Source organism: Enhydra lutris, unplaced genomic scaffold (assembly GCF_002288905.1).
Source record: "Enhydra lutris kenyoni isolate GAN:26980312 unplaced genomic scaffold, ASM228890v2 scaffoldscaffold89, whole genome shotgun sequence".
NCBI lineage: Eukaryota > Metazoa > Chordata > Mammalia > Carnivora > Mustelidae > Enhydra > Enhydra lutris.
Window position 1 is genome coordinate 2612493 of NW_019154173.1, and position 25329 is coordinate 2637821.

Consider the following 25329-nt stretch of genomic DNA (forward strand, 5'->3'; position numbering starts at 1 on the left):
TGCTGTATCATTTACTTCTCTCTCTCTCTCTCCACCCTGTCCCCTCTTTCCCTGAACCACTCGGAGGTCAGTTACATACGTCATGTCCCTTTAACCCTAAATACTTCAGTGTATGCTTCTATCAGGAGTTATCAATTTCATAAATTTACATTGATATACTAGATAAACTATTTTTATCCAATCTACCATCCATATACCCACATTGAACTTTTTCCAGTTTCTTGGACAACATCCTTTATAACATTTCCCTTCCTCTGTACAGAATTTAGTTTAAGATCAGGCATTGCATTCAGTTGGATATTTCTTTAGCCTCCTTTAATCTGGAACATTCACAAACTTTCTTCATTTTTTTTATGACATTGACACATGCAGTGTTCCTTTTTCAGGGGTTTAACTGACTCACAATTATCTTCAGGCTATACCTTTTAGGCTGGAATACTACATAGGCATTGTGATCTTCTCGGGGCATCATATGGAAAGTACACAATGATCTGTTCATCATTAGTGATGTTAATGTTGATCACCTGGCCCAGTAGTTGTCCAATTTCTCCACTATCTAGTTACGATTCTCCCCCTGCAACTAATAGGCAGCCTGAGGGGAGACACTTTAATTCCATGCAAATATCCTGCTCCTTGCCAAAATTTCCACCTAGGTTTAGCATCCATTATTTTAGTTTTATCCAATCTTTATTGTGATGCTTACATCACACTGACTTTTCAACTCCACATTTACCAGTCAGCGTTCAGCATTCAACTGTAGGTGAGGGCTTTGCCTCTTCCAGAGTTCTTTATTATTTTTTTAAATTTAATTAATTTATTTATTTGTCAGGGAGAGAGAGAGAACACAATCAGGCAGGGTGGCAGGTAGAGGAAGAGAGAGAAGCAGGCTCCCGGCTGAGTAAGGAGCCCGATGTGGGACTTGATCCCAGGACTCTGGGATCAGGACCTGAGCTGAAGGCAGCAGCTTAACCAACTGAGCCACCCAGGTGTCCCCAGAGTTCTTTATTATTGATACGATCTCATAATTTTCCACTTTCCCCACAATGGTTTATAATTATTACTTAGATATCTTGAGGCTCAAATTGTCCCTTTGCTGGTGGGAGCTCCTCCAAGCTAGTGCCTGTGTCTTTATGACAGCCTCCCCCTGCCCCCATTCCGGTTATATTTTGAGCAACCCATCGCTTTCTGACATGACAAGATGTCCCAAGTTCATCTTGTACCTTCCCTGTCCTAGCCTTGGAATCAGCCATTTCTCCCTTTCCCTAGTGCCTTTAGGTGGAGAATGATGTTATACATTAGGGTTTGGCTCAGGTTTTTAAAAAGTTCCAGTATTTATTAATTTTTTTAAACAAATTTTTTAAAGGATTTATTTACTTGAGAGATAGAGAGTTTGAGCAGGGAAGGAGCAGAGGGAGAGGGAGAGAATCTTAAGCAGGCTCCACACCCAGCACAGAGCCTGACATGGGGCTCAATTTCACAACTCTGAGATCATGATCAGAGCTGGAACCACGAGTCTGACGCTTAAACGACTGAGCCACCCAGGCTCCCCTCCAGTATTTATTATCTCACAAATCATTAGTTTCTAGATGCTCGGTCTAAAATACCTGTTTGGAGAGTGACTGCCTAATACGATTGTATAGTTTTTATGATAAACCACATTTTTAACATACGTTTTCTACAATAATGCCATTAATCTCAATTGTCTGCCATCCGACCTCCACACAGAACCTGAGACAGCAGAGCTACAAGGGCCCTTTGTAACTGGCCACTCCAGTACCTTGTTTTAGAGCTGAAGGCACTGAGGCTCAGACAAGGTAAGAGTGTTACCTAAGATCATAAAATCAGCCAATAGTAGCTACCATCTGGTTTCTGTCCACTGTTGTTTTCTTCTTTAAAAATTTCATTCAGTTTTTTCTTTTAATTCTGGTATAATTAACATACAGTGTTATATTAGTTTCAGGTGTACACTATAATGACTTCACAATTCCATACCTTACTTAATGCTCATGATGGTTAATCCCCTTCACCTATTTTTCCCCACACCCCCACCTCCAGCTCTGGTAACCATCAGTTTGTTCTCTCCAGTTAAGTATCTGTTTCTTTCTTTTTTTTTTTAAGATTTTTTGTTTATTTATTTGACAGAGAGAGAGAGATCACAAGTAGGCAGAGAGGCAGGCAGAGAGAGAGGAGGAAGCAGGCTCCCCGCTGAGCAGAGAGCCAGATGCGGGGCTGGATCCCAGGACCCTGAGATCATGACCTGAGCAGAAGGCAGAGGCTTAACCCACTGAGCCACCCAGGCGCCCCAAGTATCTGTTTCTTGATTAGTCTCTCTCTCTCTTTTTTTTCCTTTGCTCATTTGTTGTGTTTCTTAAATTCCACATATGAGTAAAATCACATGGCATCTGTCTTTCTCTGATTGACTTATTTGACTTTATTGTCTAGTTCCATCCCATGTAGTTGCAAATGGCAAGATTTCATTCTTTTTAATGGCTGAATAATATTCCATCAGTGTGTGTGTGTGTGTGTGTGTGTGTATGTGCGTGTGCGTGTGCGCACATGCATACACGCACATGTGTGCACACCACCTCTTCTTTATCCATTCATCTGCTGATGGATACTTGCGCTGCTTCCGTAATTTGGCTATTGTAAATAATGCTGCCATAAGCATTGTCTAGTGTTACTCTCGAGATCTGGTGCTACCTGCTACATTTTCTCTCTCTCTCTCTCTCACACACACACACACACACACCATAACACAGTACTTTTTAAATCAAAATACTTGAGTAAAGAAAATCATTGTGAATTCTGAAGTTCCTCAAAGAATATAAGCATAGTTAATAGCTACACACTTTGTAGAGTTCTAGTCTGGGTATAAGCTGTCCACCAAGGGGTCAGCACTGACACAATTTCTTTAATAACTTTATTAATGACTTTAAAGAGGAGGGCAACTATCCCCCAGCTGTGACACCTTTAGAAAACATAGATCTAGAGCCATTATTTTAATTAGCTAAGTCCACAGTAGCCTGTCAACTGCTTTTGCCTCCGTTTGCCCAAAAAGGTTCTAGAAATTGAGGGAGTCTGGGGGCTCCTGGGTGGTTCAGTCAGTTTAATGTCTGCCTTAGGCTCTGGTTGTAATCTCGGGGTACTGGAATCGATCCCCACGTTGAACATCCTGCTCAGCAGAGAACCTGCTTCTCCCTCCCCTTCTGCCTGTGGCTCCCCCGGCTTGTGCGCGCATTCTCTCCCTCTCTCTCTCTCTCTCTGTGTCAAATAAATAAAATTTTTAAAAAAAGAAATTCAGGGAGCTTAACCAACTTGTTCAAGATTAACAGGTGAACTGATAATAAATAGGGAACTGGTGTCACTAGATCCATATCCCTGTAACTCCCTGTAACTCCCTCCCTGCTGCTCACCTCCGCAGCATGGGGGCGGGACCCCTACCTAGGCCATCCCCTGAACTGACTGTATAGACTAGCTGGGGAGAAGCAGCAGATCCAGAAAAATGAAGAACTGCCACCAGTCACTGCCTTTGGCTGACACGAATGTCTGAGGCTGGCAGGGAGCCCGAAACAGAGAAGTTATGATGTGCTGCCGCATGAGCCTATGGGAAGTGCAAGTCTGTGCGATCCCCTTGGTTGGAGGAATTTAGGATCAGTTACATAACCTTCTCTCTGGAGTTCCTCAAGTGAAATCTACCTGGAATTAGCCCACGCAGCAGCTCTTGGAAACTGCAGATCATAGAGCTCTTGGAGGGTGGTGGGCGGGATGATGTTAGGGAAATTGTCTAGAGTTCTATTGCCCAGTAACTGTTGTCTGGAGATTGAATAAACAATACGGCTCTTGCATATGTATACTCCTCTTCTTCAAATACATCTAGATGTTGTGACTGATACAAATTTGTAGTAGGTTTTTTTTTTTGTCATTGTGCATTTTCTCATTTAACAGATAGCCAACATTCAAAATGTTATTATGGAGAACGACAACTTTTCTTATGCTCACATTCTAAAGGGCCACTGACCTCTGGACTATACGATCACCATTTCCTTATGCAAAAGAATATTCTCTCAGAAACACATTTCAGAATAATTTTACAGAATCCACTCCCACCCCTGAAATAGCAAATAAATTGTTCAGGGATCTTCAGGTTCATAAAAAAACAAAAACAAAAACAGAACACATCAGAGAGAGAGAGAGTTCTGAAAAGTGCAATAGCATGATTAAGTAAGAGATGGATTACAGAGACTTCTTACAAAGAAAATGGAAGTGGACACGAGTTTGAATAAGCACCAGCAGGGGATAAACAGGGAGGGGCTGAGAGCTCCATGACTACCTAGGAGATGTAAGTGCCAAGAATACAGAAGTATTATTTTGCTGCATACAAGCAAGAAGTAGCCTATCTGGGATTAAAATAGGGAAAAGCAGGAAATTTGCATTTCCCACAGGTCCTTCCTATTTCATAGCGATCACAACACAATGAAATTCAGAATAGAAGAGCAAAGAAATAAATCCATTGTGCATTCAATATTTGGAAAGGGGAACCATGGAAAAACTGTGGACGTCAAGGAAAAAAACTGAACAGGGGAGTTGGTACATGTAATAATTTACAGGATGTCTGAAGACTATTTTAAAACAACCTATTGGAATCTCAGAACAAATGTATGCCAGAGTTCAAAATTATCATATGCTTGGAAAGAAATCCCAGTCTGGCTTGATGGGTTGTGAAGGATTGCCAATGTTTTTGTTGTTGTTGTTGTTTAATTTTAATTTAAAAGGGGGGCATAACATAATATTTATCAACTTCACCATTTTAAATGTACAGTTCCATAGGGTTAAGTACACTCACAGGGTTGTGAAAAAATCTCTAGAATTCCTCCTTTTGCACATCTGAAACTCTGTACCCATTAAACACTAACTTCCCTTTTCCTCTTCCCCATAACACCTGGCAGCCACTGTTCTACTTTCTGTTTCTCTCAGTTTGACTATGTTAGATACTTTATATAAGTAGAATCACACAGTTTTTGTTTTTTTGTGACTGGCTAATTTTATTTCGCATAAGGTCCTCAAAGTTCCTCCATATTATAGCATGTGACAGGATTTCCTTCCTCTTTCAGGCTACATACTATTCCATTGTATAAACCACATTTTGTTTATCCATTCATACATGGGTGAGCATTTGGGCTGCATCCACCTCTTAGATATTGTCAATAGAGCCTGTCAATGTTTTTGACTTGTATTTTTCATCTGATGCTTAATCCATTTGGATAAATACATATAATGTGTGCTATTCTGTCTGAACTCAAAGGGATAGAGGATTAACTGTCCAAAACTGGTCTTTTCCCCTCTTAAGTAAACAACCCATACACAGAAACATACATACAGACACACACACACACACACACACACACACACACACACACAATCCCACCATGAACAGCCAAAAGAAACAAACGGGCAAAACCAACACTGAATAGTCAAGTGTCCTATCACCAAACAGCAGTAGACCCAGTGGATACCTGTTAAACTATAGGGTCTTAAAGTTATGCTTTGTCTTGAAAAGAGAGGAGATTTTATGTTCAAATAGCACAGATTCTATTTATTTAAAAATATCACAGATTTTAAAATACGAATTCTAAGGACACCCAGGTGGTTCAGTCAGGTTAAGCATCTGCCTTCTGCTCAGGTCATGATGTTCGGTTCCTGGGATCGAGCCCCACGTCAGGCTTCCTGCTCAGCAGGGAGTCTTTGTCCCTCTCTCTCTCCCTCTGACCCTCCCCCCACTCCTGTTCTCTCTCTCTCTCTCTCTCTCTCAAATAAATAAATTTAAATAAAATATTTAAAAATATATAAAAAATAAAATGCAAATTATCTGTAACTTCTTTATCTATTGTATAACTCTGTTTTCCAAACTGTGGGGTAATATATCCTAGATAGAATTCAGGTCATTTTAGTAATTACTTTCTTCTAGAAACAGTGGTTGCCAATCCTGGTCAAGCATTAGGATCTCCTAAAGACCTTAAGAATCTGGACTGTTGATTCCCATCCCTGGCCCCTAAATCAAAAACTCCAGGGTGGGGAAGACCCTGGCCAGAATGGCCCATGGACGTCATCAAGCCCTCATTTGTTATCTTGAGGTTAACGCCCTTCCAAGGAACCCCTGTCTTCTTCTTTATCAGCCACGGATGTAACTATTTTATTTCACTGTGGTTCTACTGCATTTCTAGGGCTTCTATCCAGTCAGCCCCCTATAAGTCTGGGCTTCACCTTCCGTGCCCACTGCCCATGGCTCTCCACAGCCATCTTTGACCTGTCCTGTTACTAGCCTCCAGTGTGGTGTCTCCTGTTCCCTTCTGTATAGCTAAGCCTCTGTGATCTTCAAGGTAACAATCAGACAACACATCACTGAGATGTGCCAATAGGTTGCCCCTCTGCCCCCAAGGGACAAGTTCCTTTTGCAGAGGTTTCCAATGACAGTGCCTTTCACTTTAGAGTCTCTCTCTCTCTTTCTCAAAACCATTACCACTTTGGTTGCTTCATCTGGGAAATAGATCATAGAATAGATGAGAAAGGGAGGGAGAGAAAGATTTAATATCTTTCTCATTATGTTTTAAATCATCAAATCCCTGGCCTACACTCACCCATACCCAGCTACAGATGTTCTCTAAATTGTCACATGGTTGTCATTTTTCCCCCTCCCCTAAATGTTCCCAAACTAACAGGATGTTAAATGAGAAAATGCCTCTCCATAAAATTTGCTTATTTTACTATTTGTCTCCCTCAACGTAGCATCCTTCTCATCATCTGTAATGTGTAATCAATTGCATACCCCCGGGAAGGTTGTTCATTGGTCATTTACATGATTGAAGAATGGAGAAAATGAGACACTTCAAAGAATAGAGGTGTTTTAATAACCTCCCATTTAAATCTCTTCTCACTATCTACCTCCTACTGTCATAAAGTAACAAAAATCACTACTGTCACCCTCTCTCTGGAAGGAGGTTTCGCATTTTCCCTTATGTGATACAGTATTTTATTTATTAAGAATGCTAGAACTATGCCAGGCCATTAAACCCTATGGGAATCCCTGTTCTTGCTGAAACAGGAAGATCACCATGGAGACATCTCTGCTCCACTGGATGATCAACAACAGCTGTTGAGCCAAGCTTGGGAGCCCTCTCAGACAGCTTATCCCACAAACTGCATTAGGTAGAACCAAAAATGCCACATCTCACTTAGTGTCATAAGAATTAGACATTTTCCAGTAGCTTTGCCTTGAAATCAGAGTAGTCAACAGTTCCCAGAATCTTTCGTACCTATTTGAAATTCCCTGACCTTCAGTGACTTATCTTGCTATCAGTTCTATGGATGGAATTCCTGTGTAATCAATCTTCACCTGAACGTTCACCCCAAGCCCTGAGCTTAGCAGTCAGGGGAAAGCAACAAGGTGTGTGTGTGGGGGGGGGTGGATCATCTTCAAAGGACAACTTGGAGTCCTTGCTTCTTTGCTATTAGATGACACAAATACATGGCTTCTGCCAAATATACACTCAGCCTTAGAAGAATATCAGACTCGCTGTGGAACGTGTTGGGACCTGCTTGCTCCCCAAAAGTATGCTGAACCTTGCAGACCTAAGCTGAACTGACAGCCAGCAAGGAAGCAAATGACCTCAAGTGTGCTATAAGAGTTGGTAAGCAATTAATTAGGGCCACATAACATTTACAAGGAGCTCTGATCCCTGGCTGATTCATTTGTAGACCTCACCACTTCCGCTGGGCTTTGTATTCCGCCCTTGTGACCAGCAGCCCAGGCTCTACTACCTTTACTAAGAGTGAGTTTCTTCTGTTGGTAGGGAAAAATGTGGTGCTGAAGTGAAAGTGATGGAGTTCGTCTCAGAAATACTAGTGAGTCAGATTTCACTTCAGAGACATGATGAATTCTTAACTACCTACAGGGTCTGGTTGCAGACTTGAAGCAGAGGTGGAGTCTGGGTTCTTTGCTATGAAATCAAAGAACAAGAAATTCCATCTTCTCATAAGTAGTGTCCCCACAAAAGGATTGTCGTGAGAGCATCACTGCATAATTTAAGGATACCTTAAAAGAAATCTTTCCAGATGACTCTCTACTGGTGTAGCTTTGTACTAGGCACTTCTATAAATGAGATTTAATTTTTAAAAAGTTTCAGGGATCTTGAGACACATGATAAGGTAGTGTGGGTGAAGATAAAAATGGAGTAGAAAAGTAATAAAGTTCTAAAACAAACGTGTGTTAAAAAAATACAGTCAATGTAGAAAACACGTTAATAGGGAAATGAAGAACACTCCTATTTTCTCGATAAACAATGCGATCAGAATCTTCTCCAAATGAATATAACAATGTGGACAAACCTACAAATTTCAAGAGCTCCTCATGCGAAAATGCACACAACCTTAAAAAGATATTCAGCTTGGGGCGCCTGGGTGGCTCAGTGGGTTAAAGCTTCTAGAGGCCTTCGGCTCAGGTCATGATCCCAGGGTCCTGGGATCGAGCCCTGCATTGGGCTCTCTGCTCAGCAGGGAGCCTGCTTCCTCCTCTCTCTCTGCCTGCCTCTCTGCCTACCTGTGATCTCTGTCTGTCAGATAAGTAAATAAAATCTTTAAAAAAAAAAAAGATATTCAGCTAAACCAATCTGTTATATGAAAAGTTGAGCAGATCCTCAATCCAACTGTTGAATAATTGGTGAAAATCAACTCAAAGCTTTGGGCTGTAAGAATGAGAGCAAATCAAGCTAGGTATGAAGATAGGATTAGTTTCGAAAGGAAGTTCCTAACTGGGGCACCTGGATAGCTCAGTCGGTAGTCTGACTCTTGATCTTGGGGTTGTGAGTTCAAGCCCCCTGTTGGGTGTAGAGATTATTTAAAAGTAACATCTTTTTTTTTTTTAAGGAAGTTCCTAGGTTAAAAGTGAGAGAAATAGCTCTAAGATTCAAGTTTAAAAACCCACAATCGTAAACAAGGGAAGAGTCATGGATATTTCTTGATTCCAAAAACAAACAGAAAAAACATATATGCACTCTAATATCAAATTGGTCAGCACAAACCTTGCAACTCAGAGGAAGACCAGTCCCAATAAGAGTAAACACTGAGTGGGCGCTATATCATCAAAGTTCAATGCACATGCAAGGGATATTTTAGCGAGGATCAAAGACAAAAATCTGAAATGAAGTAAAGCATAGAGAATTCTTACAATGCCAAAATAAGCATATTGCTCTAATTCAAGATATAGCATGAAAGATGTTACAAAAAGGACAGGAAATGAAAGAGGTGACAAAAGTCCTGGTCATTGCAAAATGTTAAAGACTATTGGATCGCTGACTCAAGACAAAGGTGATATTTTACCTGCTAAGTTGCCCATACTGGGATTCTATAAAGCTAAGAATAGGATTGGCTTTATGGGTGTGTGATTTGTGCAGTCACATGGAGCTTCACACTTGGAGGAGCCCTGCAATTGGTTTAATGTTTGCCTGTTGCCATCTTGAAGGTTTTTTTTTTTTTAGATTTTATTTATTTATATGAGAGAGAGAGAAAGAGAGCACAGAGGGGGAGTGAGAGGGAGAAGCAGACACCTTACTGAGCAGCGAGCCCGATGCAAGGCTCCATCCCAGGACCCTGAGATCACGATCTGAGCCAAAGGCAAACGCTTCACCGACTGAGCCACTCAGGTGCCCCGCCATCTTGAAATTCTTAATAGTTTCTGAATAAGTGAGCTCCTATTTTCATTTTGCTCTGGGCCCCGTAAATTATAGAGCTGTCCTGGCTAAGTTCACACCCAAGAAATTTTTGAGAATGGGGAAAAAGAGAAGCAAAGGTGAAAAACAGAGCCTAATAAGTACAAATGTAATGAAAAGTTGCTCTTATTCCCATGTTCTAGTTTCTGTTCAGTTTTTGAAACTAATGGTCTATGTGTTAGAAAAGTCATCCTAGATAAAAGACCTGAATCTGATATTTTCCCATTCCCTCACTGTTAGGGGATTTTGTTTTGTTTGTTTTTATGAGTCACATCATAAAATCCAGTTTCTAATATTTTGGTACTGAAAATGGATTTACAATAAAAGACCTCCATCAATTCTATCATTAAGTGCTATTTGAAGATTTAGAACCCACACCAGGAATGGAAATGGTTGGAGCCACCCTAGCACAACTGAAGAATTTCTAAAGGAAAAACTTGATGTAGTTGTGTTACAAGAAATACACAGAAAATTGTCCTCTCAGCCACTACTGAATTATAAATAGTTTAAACATCAATTTGTTGCTTCAGGGATCTCCAAAGCAAGAGGTGCTACCATTCTAATTGCTGAAAAATTCCCATTTGATGTCCAAAGGCTTGAAACAAAGCCTGATGGGTAATGTCATCTTAGCTAAAGGCAATCAACTAAACAAATCATTAACAAGATGCTCACTTTAAGTGCTGTGTGCCCCCAAAAGGCATTTTATAGCTCAATCCTTTGAAAAATTACATAAAATTTGATGACAGGCGATGGATAACCAGCAGATTCTCTAAAGTCCTACCAAATACAAAGCTAGATCCAGCCTCCTTTTCTGTCACTAATATGGAAGCAAGGCACAAGGGATTCTTACCTTGTAATCTCAAGCTGTAGAGTACACAGACCTTCAGCAGGAGAGTATTTTTTTTATTCGGCCATCAACAAAATTACTCAAGATGGCATGATAACTTTCTCAGTTTGTGCATGTCTGTGTCCAACATGGCCTGGGTTTCTATTTCCAGAAGGCATTTAATGTAACCGTGAAAGGGATCTGACTATTGCCATCTCCAAGTGTGTAAAGCTCCGAGAAAAGAAAATCTTTGTTTTTGGTTGGAGAGAGAGAACACCTGCAGGACTTCCCTATAATTCTCCATAATAACAGTAATAAAGGCCAACATGTATTTTGTGCTGAACCCATGTCAAATATTTTGCCAGCATTAGCTCCCTGAATCCTCACAACCTGCCTTTACAGATGAGAGAGCCAAGCACAGCTAAGACGCACCATGAGTAAGTGGTGGAGGCAGATTTGCAAGCAAGTCTAACTCAAGCTTTTGCTTTTTTTAATTGAATTATAATTGACAAATAATATTATGTCAGTTACATATATACAATATATTGGTTCGATATGTGTATACATTAGGAAATGCTCACCTTCATAAATCTAATCACCATCTGTCACTATACAAAGTTATTACAAGATTATTAACCAGTCCATTCCACTGCATCTCAGCAAATGGCTAGAGATACCATGAACTGAAAGAGAGAGGTATACTTCCTATTGGGCAGGTAGGCTTTAAAATAATTAAGTCATAAACAACCACTTAAATACCTATGAATGTTGTCATTTCTATGCTCAAAAACTTTTTATTGCCTGGCATAACAAATTTGTCACCTGGAATTCACAACCCTGTATCATCTGAACCCAGCCACATTTCTAGACTCATTTCTTTCAACTCTCACATATTTTCTGACTCAATTATTAATTGAACAAAAACAACAAAAAAAAAACCCCAAACCATCAGAGCTCCACTCATTAGCCCCTCAGTTGTTGAAAACAAAATACCTTCCTTCTTCCTTCCCTGACCACTAGTAGGCTTAAGCAGTTAGGGAGAACCAACCAATTGCTTCCTCAGAGTTTGCCACCAGTAGTCCTTGAGAACTATTTAAGTCAAACTGTTATTGTGGAGAGAAACACATAAACACATACAATTGAAGAAATTATTTCGTTCAACAAACATTTAGTGGGACTGGGCTGGGTCCTAAGGATAAAAGCAAATGAGTCCTCTATCCTCCAAGAGTCTTCAGTCTAGAATATCATCACCTCTTCCAACTGGTTCCCTAATGTTTTTACCTTTGTAGTTATATTTCTTGAAATGTCTCTTGGACTTTATCTCCCATTCCATCCATAAGTCAGTGCAGTTTACCATTTCCCTGATAGTGAAATCTTTCTTACCAACTATCTCCCCCACTTTTAAAAAAAGATTTGATTTATTCATTTGAGACAGAGAGAGAGAGAGAGAATGAGCAGGGGAGAGAGGCGGGGATAGAGGGATAAGCAGGCTCCCCGCTGAGCAGAGAGTCCAACATGGGTCTCCATCCCAGGACCCTGGGATCATGACCTGAGCTCAAGGCAGATGTTTAACCATCTGAGCCACTCAGATGCCCCCCCTCACTTTTTAAAGTATAAATCCAATAGACCTATTTGGTTTTATTTGTTAACATCTCTCAGATAGTTGGTCTTATTGATCTCATTTGTCCACTTCATATTCTCTCTTCTCCCCCCTTTTACTGTGGTATAATGTTCTTCTGGGTCTTCTCTTTGTCATCCTCTTCTTGATCACCCATATGGGTTCCTCTTTAGGTGGTGGTATGACCCATGTTTCTGCTTTTAGACCTTTTCTATTCTTACTCTACATAATTATTTTTCCAAGTCTGGCTCTGGGAACACATGTGGGTCATGCGTCATCACCACCGAAAGCACTCAGTAAAAATGTAAATGTCATTGCCCCTTACTGTCTCAGAAACTCACAGCACCCATGAATCTACATTTCAATTCAGCACCCTAGATGATCCAGATATACTCTAAATATTGAGCACCTAGATGATCCAGATATACTCTAAATATTGAAAATTATCATTCTATATACACACTATCTTCTGAAATATGTCAGTCTTTCCTGTGGCTTCAAGTACCAGCTACATACTGGATGTGGAGGCTGGTGAGTTTACAGTTGGCATACAGGGATGTTGAGAAAATTTCTTTGAGATGACTTCTAGTTTTTCTGTATTGTAAAGCAGAAGTTGAAGTCATATTCTGAAAATGAGAGCATAGGGTTGGAACGGAAATGAGAAAAGCAGTGGATCAGTGAAATACAGGCCTGTTGAATAGTGTGGAAGCCCCACTTGAGACTGAAAATTAGGGAAGTGTCATGTAATTCTTCTGTATTTTGGAGAGATTTTTTTTTTCATCAATCTTTGTATAGACGTAGAGAGAGCAGATAGATTGACCGAAACGTCCAATTTTTGCCATGAGGTGTGAATAAAAAATTACAGTGCAAGTAATTGAGGATACTAAAGAAATATAAAAGTTATGGATAATAGGATCAAAGCTACATTGAAATGGAAGTGATGAGAGAAGACCGATAGAGGTTTTGATGCTGCCAAAGTACAGGTCTAATGAGAGCAACAGAATGAAAGAACAGGAAAAATGAATGGCCATTGTTAGAATGGGAAATCTGAATTTAAGAATTCAAAAATGAAGCAGTTTCGGGAAATGACAGAGTCCAAAGTGTTGACACGCAAGTGGGTAGCTGAAGTGGAGACTGGACGAAGATTGAGAACTAGAGAGCCCTGTGTGTGGAAAGGTTGTCCATTGTGGACACTCGAAGTCACCAAGGATGATGGTGACTGGACTTGGAATGGAGAAGGCTGTGAGTCAAGGTCTCCAATGAAGAAGGCTGTGAGTTAAGGTCTCCAGTGAACAAGGAAGAGAGTGGCCAATGGCAGCAAAAGGGGTCGAGTATCTCCCCTACCGCAAAGCATTTTATTTCTTGAAGCCCGAATTCTTCCCTGTGGTATCCCAGATTTTTCATATTTGGATACCAATATGAATTTCTAGCCTGAATGCCATGTGTTCACCTTCACACGACCCCCATGTCAGCCTCAATATGCTGCTGCCATTCCCTAAATGAACACCACATCCTGCATTAGGCATTTCCTAATCCCTCCTCTGGACCCCGGTAGTTCATCATTGGAGCCATACCCATAATTCGGGGCTTTCATTACATGTGTTTGCGTACATGTTTTCTCTCCTATGACTCTTTGATCCCAGGGATGATGTCGTATGCTCCTCTGTAACACCCATCTTAGCACAGAGTACAGTGCCTTTTGCATAGTAAACAACTGACAAGTACTAAATTTATCATTTCCAAAGGTATATTATATGTTTATAACTATTTATACTAATTTTATAAATTGAACAAAAATTGATAAGGTTGGAAAATTGTAACTGGCAGATGTTTGGACTAATTGTAGAACTGATGAGTAAATTAAGCCAAAATGCATGTTTATTCACTCATCCTAAAAAAGGAATTTCCTTTTTATTGCTGGCAGATTCTGCAAGCTGAACAATGGCATAAGAAGAATCTGCACAGGGGGTGCCTGGGTGGCCCAGTCAGTTGAGTGTCTGCCTTCGGCTCTGGTCATGATCCCAGGGTCCTGGGATGGAGTCCCCAGTCGTGCTGGGCTCCCTGCTCAGTGGGGAGTCTGCTTCTCCCTCTCCCTCTGCCTCTCCTCCACCCCCAATTCCCATTCGTTCTCTCTCTCTCTCAAATAAATAAATAATTTTTTTTTAAAAAGAAGAATCTGCATGGAGTCTGCTTCCATAAGATATGGGAGTTTCTGATCAGAGGCAAACAGTTGTAAGAGATTAAAACATTCCTGCAACCCAAGGTACAATAGTGATTTCCTAGAACGCTGGCTTCTTTTTAGAAAATGTTATTGACAACAATGTTTGAAGGCAATATAAATCCTATGAATACATCAAAGAATAATGTAAACAGGATAAGGTAACATCAAGTAAAATGGGACATAAGTATCCTCTGTATTATGTTCCCTAAACATCTCAGGGCCTAATGCTCCTGGAATTTGTAAGGTATGTTAAGTAGCCTGGATTTTGTTTTGTTTTTTAGTAAATTAATCCTAATCTAATATATATGTATGTACACACATATATATTTACATATATTAGATTATAGAGATAGTATATATATTATATATGTACATATTTGGAATTGTTTTAATGAACATAATAATCTTTGATTTTTTAGCACAGAATCACACTTATTGGAAATCTTAATTTAGATAAAATAGTTATATTCCCCTTTGGGATTTTTCCATGCATTCCAGAGAAATTCAGTAATTTATTCAGGAATAGCCTCTTCTCTCTCAGAGCAGTCCTGAAAACACAGGTCAAATCCAATGATAATGAAATCAGAGGGTCTAGCCTTTTATTGTCCACTCTTGCTTGGAATAAATAAGCTCCAGCTTGAGCTTTTAAAAACAAACTTTATGGAGATATAATTTACACCCTTGATGAGTTTGGATATCAGGATACACCCGTGGAACCATCACCACAATCTATGCGGTAAGCATCTCCATCCCTTTCAGAAGTTTCTTCCCACCCTACTTATTTCTTTAGGTGATGAGGACACGTGACATAAGGGTTATTCTCTTAGCAAAGTTTGAAGTATACAATACAGTATTATTAGCTGTCTAAAATAGTGGAACTCTTCGAAGCAGAAAGCAAAATGGTGGTTGTCGGGGGCTCTGGGGAGGGGAAAATGGGTTGCTATTGGTCGAAGGGTGCCAAGTTTCAGTTATGCAAGACGAGGAAATCCCACGGCTCTACTTCCAGCTTAGAGCTGGTCGTTCATAATACACTGTATTGTCTCCTTAAAAGCTGAGGCTGTGAGATTTTTGTAATGGAAGTTGTGTTGCTTGCTAGAGATGTCCTTTAACCTTTCACATGGAGGCTAGTGTTCTTTCCCCTAAAATAGAGGTTTTAGCTCCTACCCAAGCTACTACATGTCCTTGGAACATGGGTAAGGAAATGTGGGGTCTCCAAGTTTCTGTCAGGAATTTAAGAGAGAAGCAGGGCTGCAACGTTGTACTGAAAACAAGGACTTTTTTCTATTTCAAGTTGAAAATGACATTCTATATGTAGCCCGTCTCGGGTGTTCCTCACACGGACCTTCCACATCTGGAGTCAGAGACCATTTGCTCATGTTTTATGGAAAATACACCTAGAGTTTCGTCTTTGGAATGATGTATTCAAAGGAGTCCTGAGATCATCCCACAACTTACTCCTTTGCCCATATCAGAGCTTATATCTTCTCTGAAGGTGTGTTCTTCAGAAGGGCCCACTGGCCTCCCTTGATGTGGATAAAGCAGCTACCACCAGGGGCTCACTAAGGGGTCCCTTCCTGAAAAACAAATAGAGGTAAAAATCTCCACCTTAACCCTCCTACACTGTCGGTGGGAATGCAAGCTGGTGCAGCCACTCTGGAAAACAGCATGGAGGTTCCTCAAAAAGTTGAAAATAGGGCTACCCTATGACCCAGCAATCACACTACTGGGTATTTACCCTAAAGATACAAACGTAGTGATCCGAAGGGGCACATGCACCCAAATGTTTATAGCAGCAATGTCCACAATAGCCAAACTATGGAAAGAGCCAAATGTCCATCAACAGATGAATGGATAAAGAAGATGTGTTATATATATACAATAGAATACTATGCAGCCATCAAAAAAACAAAATCTTGCCATTTGCAATGATGTGGATGGAACTAGAGGGTATTGTGCTAAGTGAAAAAAGTCAATCAGAGAAGGACAATTATCATATGATCTCACTGATATGAGGAATTTGAGAAACAAGACAGGATCACAGGGGAAGGGAGGGAAAAATGAAACAAGATGAAACCAGAGAGGGAGACAAACCATAAGAGACTCTTAATCTCAGAAAACAAACTGAGGGTTGCTGGAGGGGAGGAGAGTGGGAGGGATGGAGTGGCTGGGTGATGGACATTGGGGAGGGTATGTGCTATGGTGAGCGCTGTGAATTGTGTAAGACTGCTGAATAACAGACCTGTACCCCTGAAACAAATAATACATTATATGTTAATTTAAAAAAATATCTCCACCTTAACAGCTAGCTGAGAATGTGGGAAGGAGACATGAGGCGGATAAGTTGGACACTAAGGCTGGTCAGAGCCCTCCACAGGATAGGCTTGGGCTTGGTCACTAAGATGATGGGAGTCTCACCAGGTGAGCCTTTGACACACAGGTACTATGGATCGTTAGGCAGGAGAGGCCTGAAATGGAGGACAGGATCCCAAACCAAACCATGTACTTTATAGGTTTTTTTAAAAAAATCCGTTTGTTTGAGGAATAATTTACACAAAGTAAAATTCATTCTTTGAAAGTATCCAGACCAGTGAGTTTTGAGCACCAAATTCACAACCATGGAAACACCACCACAACCAAGATACAAAATATTTTCATTCCACCAGACTCCATCTGTGCTCCTTTGAAATCAAGCCCCTCCTCACTACCTAAGCCCCCGGCAAACACTGATCTGTTTTCTGTCCCAAAGTTTTGCCTTTTCTAGAATACTATACAAATGGAATCCCATAACATGTAGTCTTTTGTTTCTGAGTTCTTTTACTCACCAATCTTTTGATATTTTTTTCTATTGTTATATTAGTAGTTCATTCATTTTATTGCTGAGCAGTGTTCCATTGTACAGCAGTGCCAGAAATCGTTCACCCATTTCCAATTGATGGACATTTGATTTGTCCCAGATTTGTCTTTTTTAATGAATACAACTGCCGGGAGCACTTGCACACAGGTCTTTGTTTTGAAATATGTTTTCATGTCTCTTGGGTAATTACCTCAGAGTTGGATTGATGTGTGTGTGTGTGTGTGTGTGTGTGTGTGTGTGTGTGTGTGTGTATTTCACAGCTGCATGCTTAACTTTTTAAGAAATATTTTATTTATTTAGTTGAGAGAGAGAGAGAGCATGTGCACAAGCAGGGGAGGGGCAGAGGGAGAGGAAGAGAGAGAATCTTAATCAGGTTCCACCCCCAGCATAGAGCCTGATTGGGCACTCGATCTCACCACCCTGAGATCAGGACCCTGAGATCATGACCTGAGCTGAAACCAAGAGTCAGACACTCAACCGACTGAGCCACCCAGGCACCCCAGCTTTATGCTTAATTTAATGAGAAACTGCCAGATTGCTTTTTTTCCGATGGCTTACTATTTTGCAGTTCCACCAACAACAACGTATGAGAAAGCTCCAGCTGTTGTGCATCCGTGACAGTAGTGACAAGTTTTTGTCTTGTTTTAGGTTTTTGTCATTGTAGGTATGCAGTGGGATCTCACCAAGGCTTTCATTTGCACTTCTGTATCAGCTAATGAAGTTCACCATCTTTTTATGTCCTTATTGATTGTCCCTGTATATCTTTTCTGGTTAAGTGTCTATTCAAAAATTTTACCTATTTTTAAATCCTAAGGTTATCTTCCAACTGCGGATTATGAGAGGTTTATATGTGTTCTAGATGCAAGTCCTTGACTGTATATATTTTGCAAATATTTTCTCCATGCCTGTGGTTAATCCTTGCCTTTTCTTTAGCAGGGACTTTTGCAGGACAGCTGTCTTTAATTTTGATGAAGTTCAATGTGCCTTTGGATAGTCTTTCATGGTTTTGGTTTTTGTGGCCTAGGAAATTATTTACCTAATTCAAAATCACACACACACACACACACACACACACACACACACAAAATCTCTCCCATGTTTTCTTATAAGGTTTTTATAGTCTTAGCTCCTACATTTAAATCATGATATAGTTCATGTTAATTTTTATATGTGGCATGAAATAAGGTTTGAGGCTCTCTCTCTCTCACTCTTTTTTTTTTTTTTTTGTCATCTGGATGACCAATTGTTTCAGTCCCATTGGCTGAAAAGACGATCTAGTCCCCACTGAATCCCATCAATACCTTTGTGAAAAAAAATCAATTGGTTATATAAGTCTGGGCCTTTCCTGGACTCCCTATTCTATCCCAGTGATCTACATATCTATTTTCTTATTTACTTATTTCCTCTAAGTCTTGAAATCAGGTAGTATGAATCTTCACATTTTTTTCTTCATTATTGAAATTGTTTTGGCTATTCTAGACCCTTCGATTATTATATAAATTTTAGTATCAGTTTGCAAATTTGTGCCAAAATAAAACCTCTTCTAGGACTTTTTTCTTTAATTGTGTGAAATCTAGAGATAAAACTGGGGAGAACTGACTTCTTGACAATAGTGAGTCTTTCTATCTTTCCATTTATTTAGATCTTTTTAAATTTCTCTTAGCAATGTTTTACTGCTTTTGACCTATAGTCTTGTACATATTTTGTTAAATTTATTCCTATTTATGCCACTGTTGAAGGTATGACTGATGATACTTTAAATTTTATTTTAAAATTTCCAGTACTTCATTGTCAGTATACAGAATTACAATTGATTTTTGTATACTGACCTTGTATGGAGATTTTGCTAACTCATTTATTGCTGTGCTCTTATAATATTTTTCTGTAGGTTAGCTGGGATTTTTTATGCAAATGATTTTGTTCTGTATGAATAAAAATGGTTTAATTTATTATCAGTCAGGATGCTTTTTTAAAAAGATTCATTTATTTGAGAGAGAAAGAGAGATAGAGAGTGGGGGAAGGGCAGAGAGAGAGAGAGAATCCTCAAGCAGACTCCCTGCTGAGTGTGGAGCTCCATGCGGGGCTTGATCCCCAGACCCAGAGATCATGACCTGAGCCAAAATCAAGAGCTGGCCACCCCACTGACTGAGCCACCCAAGTGCCCCAGTTGGGATGCTTTTTAAGATTTTTCTTGTTTTGTTATACTTGCTAAAACATTCAAGTACAATGTTGAACAGAGGTGTTGAGAGTGGACATCCTTGCCTTGCTCCTAATCTTAGGAGGAAGCATTTAGTCTTTTACCACTGAACAGGATGTTAGCTGAGATTTTGCCAGGATGTTAGCTGAGATTTTGCCTAAGTTTCCCACAAGTTCCAGAAGTTTGCTTCTATTCCCAGTTTGCAGAGTTCTGGTTTTATTTATTTATTTATTTTTAACTCATGAATGGGTTTGAATTTTGTTAAGTAATGTTGCTGCCTCTATTAAGAACTTCATATAGGGGCACCTGGGTGGCTCAGTGGGTTGAGCCTCTGCCTTCGGCTATGGTCATGATCTCAGGGTCCTGGGATCGAGTCCTGTTCTCTGCTCAGCGGGGAGCCTGCTTCCCCTTCTCTCTCTGCCTGCCTCTTTGCCTACTTGTGATCTCTCTCTGTCAAATAAAATCGTTAAAAAAAAGAAATTCATATAAATGTTTCTTTAACTCTATTAAGTTGGTGAATTATAATGACTGATTTTTAAGTGGTAAACTACCCTTATATTCCCCTTGTAGTCCCAGTGTAAGTCTCTGTGTTTTCTGTGCTTTGGAGAAACGTTAATGTCTTGATAATAACCTGGATTGGAAATCCCCATTTTAAAAAATATGAGAAGGGGGTCACACAAAATGTTAATAATGAAACATAGGTTGAAATAGAATCAAACTCATGGAAGAACTAAGAGAAGATTTTTTAAAAAATAAAATAGTAAGAGCCACATATGTTTTTATTCTTCTACAATACTACTTTATACTGAATGTTTCAGGATTGCCTGAAAGATAGTAGGATTACCTATGCTTTGTATTTACTCTTATTTTCCACTGGAGTGGAGGGTATTAGAATCTCTTTTTTCATAGACTTGGTGCTATGCTCAAATCATACTAACTGGGGAGATTCTATGAACCTGTGCAGAGTAGAGCCAAATGCCAGAAAAGAGGCACACAATTACGTGGTGCATTTGATAACATGTGCATATGTCTGGTTGTGGTTCCGAGATGCAAATGCATTTGGGGTCCTGTTCTCTATTATTAGTAGGTAAAGTGGAACCTATTTTAAGAATGTTTTCAGCACATTTGTTTCGAAATGAACAATTGAAATAATGTTAAATGGCCCAAATAAAGGCTGATTCAAAGAAGCATGGTGAGACGGTGGTATGGAATACAGTGTAAATGTGTATTTACTGATCTGCAGATACCCTAATGGATCTTTGTTAAGTAATGGACCAGGTTATACACATAGCATTGAGGAGTGACTCCAGTGCTCAAAATGGAACATATGCCTAGCGGTGTAAATGCATTGAAAATACTTTGGATCCGTACCTATCCCAAAAGATTGACAGTGGCTTTCTATATGTTATGGCAGCACAGGACATTTTGGTTTTGCCAAAATATATCTACATTTTCTTACATGCATTTTTACAGTGCACCGTGTAGAAGCAAGTTAAAAATTTAAAACATTCTCCCCCATAAAATACTCTTTGGAAATGCTTAATCTCTTTGAAAATGTAAATGAATAAACAGAAAGACATTCTGTGGACTGAGAGACTTAGTATTGTTCAGGTGGCCGTCCTACCCAAAGCCATCTACAGATTCAAGCTCATTGATGAAAATAAACACACATCACGTGAGAATGTGTGGGATGTCACTAAAGGATTTCAGGCGAAAATTATTGCACAAAATGCCTACATTGGAAAGTAAGGAAGACTTCAAGTCAATGACCTCAGGTTCTAAGAGAGTAGAAAAAACAAAGCAAATGAAAACAAAGTTAACGGAAGAAAGGGAGTAATAAGGGTCAGATTATCAATCAATTAAGCAGAAAACAGAAAAACAATGGAGAAGATAATGAAGGCAACCAAAAGCTGGTTCTTTGAGAAAAGAAATAAAATAGGTAAATCTCTAGGCAGAATGATCAGGCAAAAAAGAGAAGACATAAATGATTAATATCACGAGTGACACAGACGACATTACTCTAGATTCTACAGATATTAAAGCGATAACAAGGACACGCCATGAAGAGCTTTATGTCAATACACTTGACAAGTGAGATGAAATAAACGAATCCCTTGAAGACACCAACTACCAAAGCTCCTTCAAGGCTAAACAGATTACTGCAATAGCCCTATATCTATAAAAGATATGGAACTTGTAGTTAAAAACCTTATCATGAAGAGAACTCCAGGCCCAGGTGGCTTCACTACTGAATCTTACCAAACAGTTAAGGAGGAAATAATAACAATGATACCTAGCCTCCTCCAGGAAACGGAAAAGAGAAAATCCTAATTCTACACGACCAGCATTACCCTGATAATGAAAGAAAAAGGCATTATAAGAGAAGAACAGTACAGGCGGATGTCTCTCATAAGCATAAACAGAAACATCATTTCCTAATCTTCTGAGCTGGTTGAATCCAATGATATATAAAAAGGATAGCATATCGTGACCAAGTGGGATTTGTCTCAGAAATGCAAGCTTGGTTTTATCTTTGAAAATCAATCATTATAATTCACCCTCTTAAACCAAAAAATGACTACCACATGCTCATTTTAACATATGCAGTAAAATGATTTGCCAAAAGCCAATATCCATTCTTGATAGAAACATTGAACGAACTGAGGAAAAAAAGGGAAGTTCCTCTACTTGATAAAGAGCGTATACCAAAAACCTATAGCTAGCATTATAACTGAGGGTAACAGACTACTTCAAAAGCAGCGTATATACCCTCATTGTTCTATTCAACATTGTACTAGGAGTTCTTTCAGTACACTAAGCAAGAAAGACACATAATGTACACAGATTAGAAAAGGAAAAAGAAAACAGTCTTTATTTGCCGATGACCTAATCATTTATGTGGCATCTACACAAGCTACTAGAACTGTGACGTGACTAAGACTGCAAAGTATAAAATCAACATACAAAACAATTATTTTTCTATAAATTAGCAACAGATAATATGAAATCAAAAATTTCAAATATCACAACAGCATCAAACATATGAAATACTTAGGAATAAATCTAACACTGAAACTATAAAACATTTAGAATACCTAAATACGTGGGGAGATACGTTCATGAGTTAGATGATTTAACTTTAGTAAAATGTCAAATTTCTTAAAACCGATCTATGGATTTCAGGTGATCCTACTCAAACTCCCAGCAGGCTTTTCGCAGAGTATGAGAAGCTGATTTGTAATTCACATGATCTAGTATAGCCACCGTGGCTTTGAAAAAGAAGAACAAAGTTGGAGAGCTAACACTACCTGTTTTTAAAGTCTAAAGCTACAGCAATAAAGACAGGAACACAGACCAATAAAACAGAATAGAGAATCCAGAAATAAACCTACCCGCATAAATTAGACTGATTTTGACACAGGTGAAAAGGCAAAATGATTTTGACACAGGAAAAAAGACATTTGAACAAATAGTTCTGGAAAAGTTATATAACCACACGGAAAAAAAAAATCAACTTTTGTCCGTTCCTTGTGCCATACATAAAAATTAACTCAAAATCATTAACAAGAATGTTAAAGGGAAAACTATAAGAACTTCTATCAGGAAATATAGGAGAAAAACACTGGGATCTTGGTGAGGCAGAGTTTCAGGTCTGACACCGAAAAGCACAAGCCATAACATAACAAAGGGATAAATCTCACTTCGTCAAAATTTAAAACTTCTGTTCCTTGAAAGAAAAATGTTAAAAAAATGAAAATACAAAAATGGGAGAAAATGATATTTTTAAATCAAATATTTGCCAAGGAACTTGTACCCAGTATATATATCTCTATATATCTATATCTATCTAGATACCTATTTACATATCTAGATACCTATCTATCTGTCTATCTGTCTGTGGATAGATATGGAGGGAGAGAGGGAGAAAGAGAGAGAGAATTCTCAAACACCACTGAAAGAAACAAACAACCAAATTAACAGACAGGCAAGATATAAGGATGGCAAATAAGCCATGAAATCATGTTCAACATTGTTACCTATGAGGAAATTGCAAATTAAACTCTTTTGCAAGAATGAGAAAACCTAAAGGGAGAAGAAGAAACTGAGAGGAGAAATGGAGACAGTGGGACAAAGGTTAAGAAGAGAGAGTGAGGAGGAGAAGAGGGAAGCACGTAGGCAATGGAAGCAAGAGAATAGAAAGCCCGATCAGCGCAGGGTCAGTTGCGGCCCCAGCAACGCGTCAGGGCACAAATATCCTCTATGTTTTCCTTTTGAAGAGTGAGAGTTGAGCAGGCTCCCGTGCTCGTGCTTCTGTGTTCCCGTGTCTCCCAGCTGGGATTGCACTGAGGGCCAAAGGGCCAAAATGTGTTTTGAGATTCTCAATGACTGGGATTTTCAGTCAGTGGCCTCTGGGGTATGGTATCAATCAATCCGTGCTCAGCAGTCATTTGCACTGGTTATTTTGTAAGAGGAAATCAATTTGAATATAGACAAGGTATCAAATGCTTTCATTCGATTAGACAAAGAGCTAGATAAGCCCCCTGCTTGAATTAACCATTGAGAATGGCATCCTATGCTCGTAACTCTATCTTATTACACATTTTTTTCCCTCCTTTCCTCTTAAAGGCACAGGATACAATATCCTTCCAGGAAAGACACTTCCTAATGGGGAGGCAAGGGATCGAAAGTCTCTCATGAGGCTGAAATTAGGGCTAGAAAATACCTCTCTTTGCATTTGTTTTGGTACAATTACTGGTTGTTGAATTTAGGATGGATCTTCCGAGGGGTCTTCCACTCCAGCCTGCCCCCAGTAGGGCAAATGGCTGATGAAAATCTTTCACTGATGGTCAACAAATTATCACCATGTGCTTGTGTTGACCCTGAGGTCTGTGGTCATTGGTTTCTTCAGCTGTTTTCTGTGGGAACCTACACTGCAGCAAAGAAATACTTTTTGAAGTAAGAGAAGAGCAACTAGCCTCGGGAACAGAAAATTCAACCCGAGCAGAGTGGATCCTATGCTTACAGACACCATTTAAATAGGTAAACAGCCGAATCTTGCTTTCCCTATGACATCTTAACAGGTTCTTGTAAGAGAGACAGCTGCCGTCCACTGACCTGGCCTGGGGGTGGGCCCTGGCCAGCCCCGCGCTCTCTCCCCTTCTCCCCTTCCCATCGATGTCAATTCAGCCCTACTCTGGGAAACTTTTAAATTATCAGCCTGAACCCTGCTCCTTGCCCTGACAAATTCACTCAAAAGCTCCCCAGAGAACTCTCCACAGGCAACCACACCACCAGTCTTCCTCACAATGGCCTCTGCTCCCATCTCTGGGGCTGACGGGGTGAGGCGTGGGAGTGTGGGAGTCGAACACATGTGTTCTCCTGCTCCAGCTGCCCGCAGAACCCTCCCGGGATGGGCCTCGTTGAGCCAGCCTCCGACTGCCAGTGGCAAGGCCCTGGAGGAGGGCACCTTGCTGTTTGCTCACCAAACAGGGAGCATCTACTTAGGCTGCTTGTGTGAAGAACATACACCTTCAATATGTACAAGTTTTATTCGTCAACTGTACCTAAAGAAAGCAGGGAGGAGAAACAAAAAAAATTTTAAAAAGAAAGCAATACTTGATACTACTGAACTGTATATCTCAAAATGTTTGGTAAATTTTAGTCTATGGATTCTACCACAATAAAACATTTTTGAAGAGGGGCGCCTGGGTGTCTCAGAGGGTTAAGCCTCTGCCTTCGGCTCAAGTCATGGTCTCAGGGTCCTGGGATCGAGCCCCAAATCGGTCTCTCTGATCAGCATGGAACCTGCTTCCCCCTTTCTCTCTGCCTGCCTCTCTGCCTACTTGTGGTCT